This window comes from Aquila chrysaetos, chromosome 4, assembly GCF_900496995.4.
Source record: "Aquila chrysaetos chrysaetos chromosome 4, bAquChr1.4, whole genome shotgun sequence".
Taxonomy (NCBI): domain Eukaryota; kingdom Metazoa; phylum Chordata; class Aves; order Accipitriformes; family Accipitridae; genus Aquila; species Aquila chrysaetos.
In genome coordinates this window covers 33,611,055-33,629,026 of record NC_044007.1, presented here as the reverse complement: position 1 = coordinate 33,629,026, position 17,972 = coordinate 33,611,055, and the positions used below count along the sequence as shown (strand labels likewise).

The window sequence follows — 17,972 nt, the reverse complement described above, 5'->3', positions numbered from 1 at the left end:
TTAATAAAATGTAGTTCAAAACAAGTAAATTTCTTACTTTTGGATGTTCTTAATATGGCATGTTCCTTTTGATGGACAACAAAATAGAGCAATTGTGGGAATAACAGGGCCCTTAAACACAAACACTTAAACACCTCTTGTTAAACAAAAAGACAAACCCAAGAATCTCACAGGTGTTCAGCAACGTGTGACTGTGATCTGACAACTCTGCTCATTTTCTCAAAGCTGTAAATCATCGTGTGCAGGATAGAAATGTCTGAAAGTCTTTCTCCAACTTTGTCAAACTCATGCTCAGAAAGATATTGATTTGTAAATGTGAAACCTGATGCTGTTTCTCCATTATGAAAACAAAATAGTTGGCCCTTATCAAAGAATGCTTTTTCTGATTCTTCCAAATTTAAGTAATACTATAGATTATGGAGCTATAGAAGAGAATTTTAGGGAAAAAGTCTGTAATAATGAATGCACTCCCTCTTCCCTCCTGCTTCCTACAATATGTAAATAAGACTTGTAAACAGTCTAGTTTAAGATTGAGTGATGAGGATAAGGCAGAAGTAGATACTGCTTAGATTATTATTGTAGCTGAAAGAAACTGTCATCAACATACAGCTTGAGAAAACTGGGTTGAAATTTTACAGAATTATTTTTCATCAGTTTCTGAGATGCTCATAGTTTGCAACAGGATTTAACAAATGCTGATTTCACAAATACAAGTCATACTAAAAAGCAGAAGCATTGAGATGTGCTGCATACCATTTTGAAGCTGTATTCTACTAATGGTACCCTTCTATGAATGGTACATATTAGCACAGCTTGAGAACTGCTGGTGTGAGAGAAATTACATGGTTTGGCCTCAGAACTACTTCTTTTCCTTGTTGTTGATGTTGTTATGAACATTTTCATTCCTAAGCAGGATTTGCTCTGCTAGTCTTAAATGATGAGTAAAGAAAGAGTGGGAGCTTTGGAACCAAACCATTTGGCACTGGAGCTATGTGAGGATTGCTTAATGTGTGGACTGAGGACATGAGACAGTTACAGAGTAATAGACGTTACAGATGGAAAAAGACCTGTTAGATCATCCAGTCTGTCTCCTTACAAATTCAGGACTATTCCCTACAGAACATTTTCCAACATTTTGTCCAGTTTGGTTTTAAATATCCCAAATGATGGAGATTCCACTGCCTCCCTTGGGATGCTTTTGTACTGTTTTGCAGACCTCATTGCCAAGTAGTTTTTCATGATACTCAGCTGCAGTGTTTTCTTTACTTGGTTTTTTTTTTTTTTTTTTTTAATTACTCCTTGTAATGTCTTTTTCTTTTCAATGTAATTCTTTAATAATTCTAAAAATCAGTCATATAAATATTATGTGTAATTATTAGTATCACAATGGCTGTCTATGATGACTCCTAATCTTCTGTAGTGAAATTGTATATTTTTAATTTTCAAATGTTTTTCTTTCCATGTCAACATTGCCACCTCTCTAATCACTTCCATTGGCCTTCTCAGTACACTTACTTACGCTTACTTATCAGCGCATGTGAACACTTCTTCACAGTGAACTTTTACCATTTCCTCGTGGATGGATGAAGTGTTAAGAAATACTTCGGGTGCATTGGTATGGGCCTGTGATTAGGGTTTCCATGTTATTTCAAAGATACATAGTGACAGTGCAACAAAGGGAAGAAGGAGTAGTCATAGTTTAACTATTCTGAGCGTTCATGTATGTACATTAGTGGTATTCCTCTGTAACAATATGTAAGCAATGTGGAATTAACTCCTGAATGCATAAATGACTTTTTGCTGGACAACTTCAGGTATAAACTTTACAGTTACAGCATACAGATGTAGGTTGCCACTGTTACAGACACATAAACTGATGTTGTGGCATTAATTTGGGAGTCAGAGCGTTTCCTGATAATTAGCTCTTCTCCCACAATATTTTTTGTGATGCTCGTGTCAAGCGTAGTAACTCATAAGGGAGAGTAGTTGTGTTTTATCTTTAAACTTAGTACAGACACCAATTCACACATGCATTTATTATTTGGACAGGTGATGAATTCATTAGGCTCAATCAACAGTTTGACCAGTTGCGATGTGGCTCTTGAAATACTGTTGACTGTTATATGACATTAAGAGCCCGGCTAGCTTGGTTGGTAGAGCATGAGACTCTTAATCTCAGGGTCGTGGGTGATGATGTTTTGGTGTGAGGTATCATTAGGGAGTGGTGGTCAGGCCAACTTAAGATTTTCTAAACCTTTTCTTAGAAGTCAAATAAAGAATGTTTTTTCTTTGATCGCCACTCTGTTGATGTGTTAAAATTAGAAAATCCTGACATTTAACTTCTAAAAATCAAAAAGGCAGGAGGTCTGTCTCCTTCACCAGGTTTTGGACTCTGTGTTCTTCTTGCAAAACTGTTTTCCAGAGCTGTGCATTAGTCTATTCTGAAAGGGAGGTGTCCCCACGTAAGCCACTTTATTGGTTTCTTGATGCAGCTTGGCATAAGTTTCTCACGGTTTTTCTGTTTCCAAAGAAGTTGTTTACATTTTGCTTTAGGTTTGAGTTTCATATGATTAAGGATTCTAATACCAAACTTGTTTTCATATTCTTTGTGCACAGAATGGACGTGCTATGCAGAAATCAAGAGGTTCATATATAAGAATTCCAGCAACCAAACCCATATCCCAAGAGAGACTCTAACCATATGATGCTGCTGATTTGATGTCATTGATCTTTGTGAATTCTGTATTAGTGAGTTAGCTATCTGAAATTGTCTCTCTGACTTAGCACAAATGATAACACAGATAGTGAAATATGTGGTTTGAATGGCAGGCATTAATTTTGTTTCTCTCCAGTTCATATATACAGAGCTTAATCTATCTTAATTGGGAACACTAGAGACTTTAGGCTAATTTTCAGCCAAAAGGAAGTCTTTTCAGTGCAGTTGAAAAGGAATAAGCTTTTCTTGAAACTCAGAACTGGATGCGTTTGACCATGCCTGGGGATGTAACATAAAGCATGGCTGCACTTTCCAATACATGTTATTCAGGGCATTAGATTCATAAAGTTACTCAAAAATCATACCCCAAATCCAATAAAGGCATATCATAATTTGTGAACTGCCCTACCAGTGTGCATTGTATTATCCCATGAGAAATAACCATGGTACTACATCGACCTTCTTTTATGCAATGTTCCATAAAAAAAAAAAAGGGCAAAAAATTCATTCAGCCTTCATGTTGAGTAGCATACTTTGATACCCAGCCCAACTCATCACTGGAGAGATAAGATGGTGTTTTTATGAAACACAAATGTACGAGGTAACCAAGAATGCATCTGTGTTCCTTGAGCTCCATGTTCTGGAGTTCTTAAGTCTAAGTGGTGACACAGGACATTAAATAGCTGTGGCTGCCTGGATGGAGATGATAAGTATGATACATGCCAACAATCATACTGCTTCTAGTACAGCAGAGGGTATATTTCTCGCATGCAGTCTGCTTAGCCTTCTCAACTCTCTTTATAGCCACTGAATTGGGAACACATTATTTACTGCTGTCTCCTTCCTGCAAACTAGAAAATAAGTTCAGCTGTGTTTATGTAGGAAAGGAGGAGTTAATTGTTATGAGGCAAATGTTAACTGTAATAGTTAGGCCTCCATTTCATAGTCACCTGAGTCAGACTTTACTCCATTTATGCCCTTGAAGCAGCTCGTCCTGTCAAAACAGTAAGACTAAAATCATTGGGATTTTGATCAGCACAACATGGGTGGTTTTTTTCACTGCTGGAGGCTGTAATCAGTTTGAAGGGTTTTGTTCATATGTGCAAATAGGAGAAGCCTAGCAGAGCTCCAAAATCCTGACAGTAGGCAGCACTTTCTATCTGCTCCATCAACCAATTGGGACAACTCCTTTTTATTGTCTATTTTGGACTGCTTTCCAGGATAGCTCATGCATTTGCTTTCACAGTGGCTCTGTTCAGCATCTCTTATGAAGAGAAGGCCACCAGCTCACACAATCTGTATCAAAAAGTCCATAACACAACACTGTAAAAACAAGTGAGAGCTCTCCTGAACTGTGAATATCCTGGAACATTCCTGCTGCATGGCCAAATATATTGTTGAAAATGTTAGCTGTTATCATATTTCTGTCACCTTTTCAGAACAGTATGGCATCTTTGCAACTGATTGTCTATATGTGTGTCCATTTCTTTCTATCCCCTGAAGTTTGCTTAAGGGTTTGCTGCAAGTTCCTGGAGAAAGGGTATTTTCTACCCCTTCCCTAAGCCAAGCAGACATTTTCTTGGATGTTACCTTGCATCTTCCAGGCCATAATTCCCTTATAACACCTACATTACTTGAAAAAGGGATGTTATAGTGCAGAAAGCAAGTTTGAAGGTACTCACTAAGTTTAAAGGACTTAGTTTTCTGTTTGATGTTGACAAGCACAGTACTTCAGTTATGTGCCACTGGGAGATTATTATTATTATTATTAAATTGATTATTGATCATGTTCTAATTTTCAGTGATTTGGTCAATATTAAGTATGTAATTTCTCTTTCAAGTACATGCTGCAGTTCAGTACTCTGGGTACGTTTGACTGTAAGTGGAATTTCCCTTGTATCCTAACACTGAAAATGGTGCAGTCACCCAGGAAAAAAATTTTATGTCTGTGTCCTCCTCCCATTACCTTGTAATTTTTAATTAAATGGCAGTTGGTAGTAATTGGCCATTACTTTTCTATCACAAATGTGTGCATGCACCGTGCCCATTTGAACGCAAACTACAGCTGCTTCAGTAATGCCTTTCTCATCTACTTTGTCTCCCAAAGATCATGGTGCTGATTTGTCTTGTTGAACACGTATATCCAGTTATTCCTAAATATATAAACAGTTCTGGACCAGGCCTTCATGTTGTTCCTTTAGATTTCTGGTGCAACCACGATTGACTTGATTTTACCTAGTTGTTTGATGTCAAACCCACCCACAAGCTGAAAGCCATAGGGTAATGTGTTATCTGAAGCAGACCCACTTCCTGATCCATGATAAGTGCCAGAAATATGCATCTGAATATGGAGAAAGAAATGAAAAGTCCATGTCATGTGAGTCTTGTCTGAAAAATAATAATAATAATAAAAAAAAACCGAAACAGCCACCCTTAAATTCTAAAGTGGAAATTGCAGAGGTGTACCAAGAAAAAGTGAATTGACTTGCCACCAACAGTTTCTGTGAACAGGTATGGTGCATTACTTTCTTAGACGACAGGCTTTAAAAAAGACTTCTAAGGTGCAACAGTCATGGCTGCCAATCCTGCTTTGAACTGTTGCAGTTTTTCTTTGCATTTTTACTTTTTTCTGTTCTGACTCATTGACTTCTCGCATCCATGTGTTCTTTCTAAGTGAGCTGCCAGCTTCAAATGCTAGGCAATTTTCTTGCTGCAAAAGCCTGTCGGTCTGTCAGTTCTTATTTAATGGGGCACAATTATTAACCTTAATTATAATGACAATCCTTAATTACACTCAGGTGCAATTCTGTCTTGAAGTTCCATGTCATGATGGACCTGATTTGTGGTCCTGCATGAACTACAATTCTTCATGATGTCTTCTTGTGCTTTACTTAAGGACTGAGCTAGTTCCATCCCTTTCCAATTTAACACAGCCATGTAAGTATAGAGTACTGATGTCCAGTGCAAAATATTTGTGTCAAATGTGTGGTCTCTTTTCCTTCATCTGCAGGAAACAGGCCTGCTGTAAACAGCAGGACCATTTTCTATAACAATAAGGAAAACAATTTAAGGGTGTAATTTCATAGTTAGCTTAAAGCATTGCTTGCTGTCTTTCTTTCTCTTCTACATAGTAACACAGAGAAGCTTGCTTATCTGGCTAAAAGTCCAGAAAAATGAAATCTATATTCTTCATGTGGGCACATGATGACTACTGCAGCACAAGGACTTTCTCAACACCTCCTACAACATGAGGATTGCAGTTTTTTTAAGGCAAGCACATCTTTGATCAGTTTAATCTACCTTGTGTATATATTCTCAGTGTGTCCCCTCCTACAGAGTTTATCCTTTTTGATTTTGAGAAAAATACCCAACTAGCTTCTACTTGCAATAGGTGCCCCTGAATTCATGTTATTATTCACTTAGATAAATATTGTGTTGTAGGTTACATTCAACCATGTCCTTGCAACTCCTCTGTGCCCTGTTTAGACACGGGATGAAAGCGCTGATTATAACTTACATATAATTGCACGGCAAATAAAACAGAGTATTATGTGTATTTCTGCTGCCTCTCAAATATATTGAGATTTGAGAAAATTGTATGCATTTGCTTTCCATAATATAATCTGAAATCTTGGAGCAGTGGAGTTAATGTCCCTGACTACACACAGATGCTGTGGTTGTGGGGGTCTTAGAGGGATTCTTGCACTTGACTAAATCAAATAACCCTTTTCTGTGAAAAACACAATCTCCATTTGTGATATCTGGTGCTTAAAATCTGTAGGTAGGAAACCTACTCATTGTTACTCATACCAAAATACTGCCCCGCATACTTGTGCTCTTCCTCCCCACCTTTGACTGATAAATCCAGCACCCTTTGGATATTGTTTATGTTTGTACCTTTTCTGAATTGAGGGCCAAAGAGAGAGAAAATCCTTAAAGGGTATGTCTATACTCCTCATTTTTTTTTTCTTTTTTTTTTACCTTTTCAGTTTAATGGGAAAGTGTTAAAGTTCCACATGAATGTACGTGAAGTAGCCTGGCATCCACAAATCATTTGGTTGCACCTTGCAGTCCCCACCTTGAGGGCTGAAGTGTACTTGAGCCTGGTCCCTCTGCTCCATCCTCATAACCCGTGTCTGGCAAAATTCTCAGGTATGTGGTGGTATCATTTACATAATTTAGATTTTGATCTGCTGTTAAATATTTCTGTTATTAAGAACAGAAAATGGGCTAAAAAGAGATTTCTTATATATTCCCATTGAATGATCATCTTTTGCATCTAACTGTCGAATTCTTTTTTCATCTGAGAGAATTTTCGCAACACATCTTTTTCAATGCTGTGCACATCATTCATGGCTGATTTTTGTTAATCTTGGTATCTTTTTCCAAAGATGGAATTTGATAATCTAATTTTCAGAGGATGAACATGAAAATGAAACTAGAATTTCTTATGTTTACAGAGACTGCTAGGATTTTCAGTAATGATGACTTAGGATACATACACATGTGTAGCTTAGAAAGTGATTAATATACAGTGTTTTGACAGATTTTGCTTACTGTTACTGAAGTTGTTGATGGCTGGTGGTTGCTGTAAAGGTTAAAATAGTTATTTTAATATGGTTTGGTGAAGGAATCTGTAGAGTAATTTCTCTGCAAGTTTCAATTTCTGCTGAGTTTTGGTTTTTGTTTTTTTTTTAATAAAATATATTCCTTTTGAGTATGCATTAATACTGAGAGATGAAAAGCAGAAAAAAAAATTTGACCTTTCACTGTTCAAAGCATAAATATTTATCATTTTCTTCAATGATGTTTACTGGATTTGAAAAGGATTAAATGAATAATAATATTGAACACCTATAATATGTGGCCTTTTGACCTATGGTGAACTGTAATTGTTCTTTCTTAGTTAAAACACTTCCACATTGTTTGTAGGGTTTTCCAATATAAATGCAGCCAGATTAAAGTGCACCAGCACTTCCCTACTACCTGTGAAAGATGATATCCTTTCAAGAGAGCCTGACTGGAGTGATAGGAAGCATTACGTAGCATAGGACTGAGAAGTGATAGTGCTAATGAGCTTATCTCTTTGGTAGTACTGAAGTAATTCCCCCCTCCCCAGATCAGCAGCAAGGGAGAGCTCTTCTTAGCAATAACAAATAATAGATTATTGGTGTGGGTTATTATCAAATAATTTGTGGTCATGGATCAGGTTTCTACTCTAAAGCTAATGCAAGAATATAAACCCAAAAGATGATTTTTGGTCAGAAGTGCTCAAAAAAATCAAGAACAAAGAAAGGCAAATGCTCCACCTGTATCATGGTGCTTCACCTTCAGGATTCATTTGCATCCAACCTGCCCACACAGTTGGATTGCTCTGTAGTTTGCCTTTAGTTATTATCTTCTGTGAAGCACAATGGGATTGGCTACTTGGAGGAGTGATGGAAAGGGTTAGCTGCTGCCACCAGTGTTATTCATCTACCTTGCATCAGTTGCTGAAGTTTGATATGTTGTCAAAAAAGATGTCAGCCAAAAACTAGCTGTGGGCTGAATGAATTACTTTGAGGAAGGCAGTCTGCTCTTACCTATTTCTTTGTTGTTTACTCCTCAGTTATGGGAAGGGATTAGATATTTACTGTGCACACAGAGTACAGTTGAACTTTATAAATCAAATGTTGTCAGGACTCAGTGAATTTATTGTGCATTTGCAGATTGACTGCTGTGTGCATATTTGTGTAGAAATGCAGGCAGTGGGACTCAAACCTGGGGGAAGGTAGGATGTCAACTGAATTCAGACTTGCCACTTAAATCTTGTTCTAGGAGAATATTACTCTTCAATATACTGAACTACAACATTAGACAGAAGATTTTTCTACCCATGACTGACTGCTTTTAGAGGCTTCTTCTCAATCCCACTGATTTACTCCACTGCAGGTGTTTGGCTGTCTCTAGCAGTCTGTCTGTAATTTAATGGAAATCCTGAGCTTGTCCTCTTTGAGTCTAAAATTTGCAAAGAACGTTCAGCTCCTCATCCCCAGTACTTAACAGCGCAGCTTGGCTTTGAAACTTTTGCTTACACTTGGTATGCTGTAGTTGTTAGCACAATGTTAGAACATACATATTTTATTCACTGAAGCTGCCTCCAGTATAGTGCAATCCTCAAAAAAAAGTTAAGAAAACCACAACAAAAACCTCAGCAGTCATGAAAAATTACTCTTCATAGGTAAAACTTCCAACGCTATGTGTGCCCCTTAGTCCACCTGCCTTTTTTCTCATGTGATGATCTACTTTCCAGATGGGCCGTTTTGAATGTGCAGGTGTGCAGTTGCTTAGTTCAAAGTCCTCTGAGCATGGGACTCAGCAGTTGGCTACTGACTGCTTAACCCTTGACTCTCCCTGATCGTGTATGAACTTGCTTTGAGTTGGATTCCAGTTGGATTTTTTAAAATGCTTTCTGGAAAAGAAAATACATTTTCATATATTCAGGGCAGTATGACAGAGAAGGGGATTTGTGTCAATAGGTTCCGTGAGAAATCTGTTAATCTGTGTAACATTTTTTATCTAATATAGGGAATTAAATTGTATAAATTGTATGTATCAAAATAGGTAAACAAAGTTAGACTAAGCTATTTATTCAACATATAAATATTTCCAGAAACATTTTTTCATATCATAGATGCAGGGGCTTGGGGGATATGACAGTGCACTCCAGTGCTCTGTTCTTCCTTTCTTTGGTATCCCTTCTCCCTTCAATCTGTACATTAGCATTTGTTGCAAGAAAACTGGAACAAAGCAAAAATTAATATGATCCTAAGTCAATTTGAGGGAATTCTCCTTCATGACAAGTATCCAGATTTACTGTCATAGTAGATATGCATTCACATTCTTTGGAAGTCACAAAGAACAACTTTTGTAAGAGAAGAGGGTAGCTGAGGAATGGACAGAGTAAGGTTGTAACTGTGTAAACAGATGCTTACTTACAAAACATGTTGTGCTTTTAGAGATTTATTGCCCTGCAGCTGTTCATTACACCCTCCTCCATTGAGATAGGATATATGAATTTGTAAGTGCTTCAAGTTCATTTCAGTACAGACTGAAACACGTTCGCATAAAGTAGTATCAGTACTATTAAATAGCTACTGTTTTGTCAATGTGTTTTTCTTTATCTAAGTGGGTGCCCCAAAATTAAACTGCATTTATTTATCTGAGGTTTGCTGATTATCAAAACAGTGTCTTCCCTTGCAATTTTAAACTTTATTCCTAATGTATTTTATTTAGATTATTTTAGATTGGGAATTAAATACAAACCATACTAGGAAGAGGAAAAAATCAAATCCTATTGCTCAGAAGAGGTAGTAATATGAGGGCAATATGTGCCAAACCTTGCTTCTAGATTTCATCTAAAAGGATCCTTCCTCTATATCTTTTCCTAGATTGTGGCACAACAGACATACGTAAGATGATTTAGAATTCTGGTTAAGTTTTAGAGGATACAGTTGGGAAAATATGAAGTGGAGAGAACAGAAAGGAATTTAAGGTGGCTAAAGATTTAGTAAAGCAAGACAACAGGTTATGCTGAAAGGTCAACTATCAGACTGTAAGTACATCATTAGTAGAATTCACTAAGGATTGTTCTTTGGTGAGTTTTGTTTTTGATAATTTGGTGAATTATTTCTGTATAAAGAAGTAGGTGGTTCCTAAAATTTTATTTTCTGATAACATATACTGGTGAAAGTGCCAAGAAAGGAAAAAGCCTTTTTAGGTTAAATATTACATGGTCACCAGAACAAGCTACATAGACTGTCCATGAACTTAGCTGGACATAAACTCTTCAGAAAAAAAAAGAAACTTCAGGAAAGCCTTAAAAAATGGACTCTCATGTCAAGAAACTTAGCTAATTTTTAAGATAGCAATTTATTGAATCATATTACGGATATAGTATATTATATGATGAGATTCTCAGAAGTGTAGCTAATGATGTTAGTAGCGTTAAAATACAGTCCAGTGAGAGTTTATCATATATAAAGCAAAACTTCCAAACTATGACTTGAACTCAGCTGACTTGCACTAAAGTTAAGAAATGTAAGTGTTCTGTTATTGTTAACATCCTGACAATAAGACAAATGCAAAGTTGCAATGTTGAATGAAATATTACAAAGTGCTACTTGTTTTAAATGAATTTAAGGTTGTGGGTTAAAAATAAACGCATTGACCTATTTGAAAAATCATATGTGACCATTTAAATAAAGGAGGTAGTATAATACATAAGTTGAAGGGACCCATTTTGGGACTTGTCTATGCAACCTTGATTGTAACATTTCTTTGTTGATAGTCCTACACATTTTCCTTTTAATATACAATTTTTTATGGAATTATTATAAAATTGTACATTTTTCATTACTGCAATTGCTCTGTATTTTTTTTTTTTTTTTAAAACTCACATCCAGAGCTATGCTATCTATATTGTAATTCCAGTGCTGTCTTCTAGGTGAGGTTATATTTTTTTACTGCTTGTTAAAGTCAAGCAGAAAAAATCATTGATATGTGTCTGTACCAAATTCTTGTACACACATCAAGTAGAAATAAATAAGATAAAATGACCCCAAATCCTACTAAGAGAAATGATAGTGCTTGATAAAGTCCTTGGGAATTGCAATAGGTACAAATAAACCCTCCAGTCTTGGAAATGATCAATGGCAGGTAGGCAGTCTCCTTTTGGTTATATTTCTTCTATTGTTCTGGTATGGACAATTACCATGTCAAAGGACTTAACCAACTGCTTTAAAATGTCATTAATTTTCTTAAATGAAATGTATCACAGGAAATAGCTCCAGTGCTTAATTTCAGAAGCTTGGATAATATACTGTGGACCTATCTTGGGACAAGCAGTCCTCTAACATTTTGTTTGCCCTTGAGATTTAGAAGGAATCATATCTATAGTATTCATAATAAGTAGCAATTTAACCAAGTTCAAATTATATGTGAACAAATGGATTAACAAGCACCTCATTAAAATTTTAATTTCCATTTCATTTATCACTTTTAATAGAATCAACTCTGTTTCAGGGTGGGGGAGGATTCATTTCCAAGTATAACATTAATTTCACTTGTTTTTATCAATAGCTTGAATTTTTAATATAAAATATACTTTGTATAGTTTTGAAATATCTGACCTGCACATAAAACTAATAAATGTTTAAAGAATAAGGAGAATCTAGATTGATTTAGTGGATATTTTTTAAAGTACCGAACTTTACAATACTGTTGTGAGTGGTATTTTCCTCTAAGTGCTAATGTGTGCTTACTTGTAATGATTTTAAGAAGAATAAATGAATTTTAAATAAGCACATATTGGGGAGTTATTTAAATAATTTCACTGGAAATATCAGTGTAAATATTTCAGAAGTAAATTCTGACTTTTAAACTTTACATTCAGATTTCAACTTCAAAGCGATATTTTAAAGTACTTTGAATTCCTTGGATAGCATGTATCATAAACGTGTGCAGAATTTTCATAATTTAATGTTTTCTTTCAAGTAAACCTATTCTAAGCTCCAACTTGAATGTATCTATTTCTGAAGAATGATTTCATAGAAAAATGCACATGTTAAAAATCTGTTTTAGTAACATTTATTTTCAAGGGGAAAATAAAATAAATTATAGGAATATAAGAATTGTATCTTGTGGTGGTTCATCTGTCCTTTGAAGTTCCTGTATTCAGTCATGATGTTTTCCAGGTGTCAGGTGCCAGTTTTTTAGTTACAGAAAGCTTTTTCTGCAGGCATGTTCTTCCCAAAATATTTACTTCATGCTCTTTTCCATTTTGCACTGACGTGTATTATACTGATCACTGAGAGAAACAGAATAATTGTTTAGGGCCCTTTTTCTATGTAGAACCAATATGAATGTCAAATTCTTAAGTCTCTATCAAATAATTTAGAGAGAGATCCAAATCACTTTAAATTTTTACACAGCACACGGGAAAGCAAGTAGTGTTCACTGTAATGGCAGGGTGAGTGCTTGAGAGACAGAAAAAAAGAATGGGAACAGTAGTTCAGGTACTTGCAAGATCCTTCCAGCACGTGTTTTGGACAAGAGAGAAAAAAATAATATGAACAAACAAACGTCTGAAGAAGAATCCAAAACAAAGAAGTATGTTGCTTTTTTAAGATGGAGAAATATATGTTAGGTTTCTTGGGTGTCAGTGAAGGTCAAGGCTAAACTTAGTAATTGTCAGGGGTTTTTTTGCTGTGGAGTTTTTTTTCCTAAATAAATATATTTAAATGTAGCTTCTCTGTAATATTGTAACCAACTTTAGACAGCTATTTTTCACTGAATTGATTGCAGCTATGGTGCAAGTATCTAAACCTGAAGAGGTACCAAAGCATTCATTAGGATCTTAAAAAAAACCCACAAAAACAACAAAAAACCAACACACCCCAGGAATTAATTAAAAATAAAGCCAATCATTCTAAGAGTAGCCAACTACCATAGTAAAACATGAATAATGTGTTTCTCACTGTTTTTCAGTTAAAGTGGTTCTCAGAACCCACGAAAACTGCCTTAACTAGTTAAGAAAGCCATAATTCAGGAAAATGTTCTGATTTCACATCTGAAAGATAAAGAAAGACTAAAGATAAAGAAACCTTGTGTGAGTGCATACATATATGCATGTGGTAGTGCTTTTGGGTTGCTGCTGAGAGTGGCTGACTACTGTTTTTCAGGGAGAATTGCATGAGCAAGTTAACGAGGACAAAAGGTTGTCTGGATGTAAGTGATGTATCAGGTTAGATTAAATATGTTTTGAGGCCTCTGTTGTTCCACTGCTTCAACAGCCTGACTTTCTCTTCTGCTAGATTCCTTTATGTGTTTGAACTTCTGGTGGCAAAAGAATAAGTAAAATCCTTTTTTTTCTCCAGTCTTCTTTTTCTTCTTGAGAGTTTTGTTTTGTCTTGCCACAAGTTTATGTTCTATGTAATTATATCTCTGGTATAAAGATGTCTAATTTCATGGACCTTGGTGTCACCCTAGGTCTGCAAATTCATTTATATCATATAGATGCAGAGCTAATTTATAATAAATGCCATTTTGTAAATCAAGCCTTGCTGTACTATTTTATTAAGTAATGTTTTGACAGGTTCTAATCAAACTTTTCTTTCTAACTTGTTGGAGACAAAAGAATGTGTCAAGGCACTAAAGGGTACTTTGAGTTATTAAGGTAAATTAATTCTTGTAATTGCTATGAAGATAGAAGATTGAAGTACAGGCTAAGGTTAATAAAGATAATTTAGACATTTTATTTATATATATACTTTCTGTTTCTGTCAGGATTTACATTTCCCAGAATGCCTGTTCAGTACGGATTTCAACTGGTGGACTGAATGTAACTGAAGTCCAGGTACATAGCTAGAAAAGTACAAATAACCTTTTGCTCCTTTTCCAGAAGCTACAGTTTCCTTCTGTAAAGTGAAGTCACAGTTTATTGAAAAGATGTCTTAGAGGAAAAAAAAAAAAGAAAGAAAAAACCAAATAAACCCAAAACCCAGAGAAGAACAAAAAAAGTCTGTTAAGCTGGTTTGGCTGGGTATTTTCAAAGACACAGCATTGTCTTTCGCCATTAAAAAATCACCTGAAAAAACCCCAACCTTTTAAGGAAATATCTGTCTTTTACAAAAAGGCAGATGCAGTGAATAAGCATTTCTGTTCTAAGTATTTCTGTTCTGTGAAGTACTAATACACAAGATGATGATGAAATATTGTCATCAAAAGCAAGCGTCCAACACTGACAGATATTTTTTAACATCCTTGTGATTGAAAGACTAGGAGCACTTTTCTTTTTGTATCTTTTTAGTGTCTTAATCAAAATGTCTAAGGTACACAGCTGAATGCTTACAAAAGTCTAACTAGTCTCTGGGGGCCTATGATGGCTTGCGCATTTGTGATGTTATTTGATGGATTATACATGAGGCCATTTCAAGCATTGTTCAAGTCAGTAGACAATCCAAAACCATAGTGCAAAGTGGTTTTTAGTAAAAATTCTAGTGAAAAGATTTCTTCCCACTTAAGTGAATGAATGGCAATAATATTTACATAGAAATGCTTTTCTGATGCCTGTTACAACTTAAATCTTTAGAACTTGAGACTGATTGTGTAGATCAGTTTCAAATTTAGCGATTATCATAGAATCATGTAATGGTTCAGGTTAGAATGGGCTTCAAGAGGCCAACTCCCTGCTCAGAGCAGGATAGGCTGTAAGTCGGACTTTACCCAGTCTAGGCTTGAAAACGTCTAAGGATGGAGTCTGCATAACCTGTCTGGGCAACCTGTTCCAGTGCTTGACTGGCTGTTAGGGTGAAAAGAAATTACCCTATATCCAGTCACAACCTTTCTTGTTTCAATTTAAATGTTCATTGTGTGTCACAGGGTATGTGCTCTGACCCCTGACCATCTTGGTGGCTCTCCACTGAGCATAGTCCAGTTTATCAATGTCTTTCTTGTAGTGGAGGAGGTGGCAAAATAGGATGCGCTACTCTAGATGCCAACTAGCAAGTACTGGGATAAAGTGCTGAAGGGTAATAATCATTTTCCTGGTCTACTGGCTGTGCTCCATATGGCCTAGGGTGGTGCTGGCTGCCTTTGCTGCCAGGATACACTGGTGGCTTATTTCAGCTTGCTGTTTGCCAAGACAGGTCTTTCCCAGAAGAGCTGCTCCCCAGGCACTCCATCGCCAGCCTGTAATGGTGCCAGGCGTTCTTCTTTCCCAGCTGCAGGACTTGGCCTTTGTCATTTTTTCATATCTTACAGTTTGTGTTTGGCCATTCCTCTGGCCTGTCCAGGTCCCTCTGACTAGCAGCTTCACCCTCAAGCATATCTACCGAACCCCCTCCAGTTCGGTGTCATCTGCAGACTCAATGAGAGCCTAATCTGTTGCCTCCTCTGCGTCACTGATTGGGAAGATGGAGAGGAGAGATCCCAATACAGACCCCGTGGTACTCCACTTGTTGCTGGCCTTCTGGTAGAGTTTGACACATTAACCACTACCCTCTGAGCCTGACTATCCAACCAGTTTTCATTTGTCTAGTTGTCCATGCATCTAAACATCTTGTGTTGGATACAAGAATATTGCCAGAGACAGTGTATAAAGCTTGCTGGTCAACAGTGGATCCCATACATGGTTTAAACGTCCTGGGACGAAGAACAACATTGATGCCATTCAGGACTTTTCCATTGTTTATATCTGGAAGACAGACCATACCCTGGTGGGCAAAATAATAGCCATTTTTATACAAACAAATGTGTGTGAAGCCAAATTGTTTATGATTTGCAGATAAGCTGTTTAGGACTGCTGCATCGCTGCTTGGAGCAATTTGATAGTTTATTATCCCTTGATGGAGATCATAGGCTTAGGATATATTTAAGTATGAAAGCCTCCAGTTCATCCAAAATGTATTTAAAACCTATCATGTGATATTCACATACACTGAGTTTGGAACAACCCTGTTATGGGTTTGTGTGGCACATTTTTTTTTTGTAGCGGGGGAGGGGCCGCAGGGACAACTCCTGTGAGAAGCTGCTAGAAGCTTCCCCGGCTCCAAGTCAGACCCGCCTCTGGCCCAGGCCCATCAGCGACGGTGGTAGCGCTTCTGGGAGAACAGATTTAAGAAAGGGAAACTACAGTGAGTAGGGGGACTGGAATGTGAGAGGAACCCCTCTGCAGACACCGAGGTCGGTGAGGAAGGAGGGGAGGAGGTGCGCCGGAGGAGGGGATGCCCCTGCAGCCCTGGTGAGACGGCAGGCTGTGTCCCCCCCCAGCCCGTGGAGGGGAGCGGGGGAGCAGATGCCCACCTGAACCCCGGGGAGAGAGGAGCCCACACCGGAGCAGGGGGATGCCCCCGAAGATGGCCGTGACTCCATGGGAAAGCCCGCGCTGGAGCAGACTGTGACCGAAGATCTGCAGCCTGCGGAAAGGACCCAGGCCAGAGAAGTTTGTGGAGGACTGTCTCCTGTGGGAGGGACCCCACCGCGGAGCAGGGGATGAGTAAGGAGTCCTCCTCCCCCTGAGGAGGAAGGAGCGGCAGAGACAAGGTGTGGGGAGCTGACCCCAACCTCCACCCCCTGTTCCCCTGTGCTGCCGGGGGGAGGAGGGAGAGAGAACCGGGAGTGGGGTTGAGCCAGGAAGGAGGGAGGGGTGGGGGGAAGGTGTTTATTAAGGACTTGATGGAACTCTTTGGTTTTACTTCTCAATATCCTTGTTTTGATTTGATTGGTAGTAAATTAGATTGATTTTGCTTCTTTCCCAAGTTGAGCCTGTCTTTTGCCCATGACCATAATTGGTGAGTGATCCCTCCCTGTCCTTCTCTCAACCCATGAGCCTTTCTTTCTATTTTCTCCTCATCCCACCATGGCTGGGGGGAAGAGTGAGCAAGCAGCTGTGTGGTGCTTTGTTACCGGCTGGGTTTAAACCATGACAGACCCATAGAAGAATAGGAAGCTTTCTGACACAAAAATGCATGCAGGAGCAAGGAAGTGATTTTCTTCTGAGAACCTGAAAAATCTGTGAACTGAGGCAGTCTTTTGTTGCTGTTGATTATTCTTCCATTATTACTTTTAAAACAAAAGCAGTGCTCTTGACTTGCTTTTCACCAAATCAAGGCATTCTATTTCCTGCATATTATTTATCTGTTTTACCACATGTTTTTTTGAAGGGCTGGCTTATATTTCTTTTCTTGTCAGGAAAACACAGCTTGCTGAAACTTAAACTTTTTTTTTTTCTTTCAGTATGGCAGAACTTCCATTAAAATAAATGCATCATTTTGACTTGACATTCACAGTACTCCATTTGGATATGCTAAGAAAGAATTCGCAGCCTCTGTTTATGCCAAAATGGTCATATGTTTTCATTCTGATTGGTATACAGCTGTGTTTTTACCAAAGCCTAATTTCTTTCCAAGTAGCAAAACTGAGCCTTGTAGAACTCTTTATATCATGTTTATGTAGAAGGTCTATTTTCAAGTCTTGTACAGATACTTTAAAAATGGACAAACAAGCCAGTAGGGTTATTTACCTTTCAGTAAGTTAGATATTTTTTCTTTTACTTGTTCTGTACAGGTATTTTCAACAGCCTGCCCTTTGTCAGAGCTCATAATTTTACCATCTGAACTGTGGGGGAAGAAGGAACTGGATGATGGTTGAGATTGCTATGGGTTTTATTCTTGTGTATACATATGTTATAGAAACTTCTGAGTAAGACTTTCTGAAG

General features: G+C 37.5%; 1 long non-coding RNA gene across 1 annotated transcript in view; it reads left to right on the top strand.

The window, feature by feature from the left end:
- The window catches only part of LOC121233241, an 81,248-nt gene that overhangs the window by 19,744 nt on the left and 43,532 nt on the right, over window positions 1–17,972 (top strand). The window contains exon 2 of the long non-coding RNA XR_005932194.1: window positions 6,706–6,868. This is a non-coding gene — a long non-coding RNA (uncharacterized LOC121233241). The remainder of the gene's footprint in view (window positions 1–6,705; window positions 6,869–17,972) is intronic.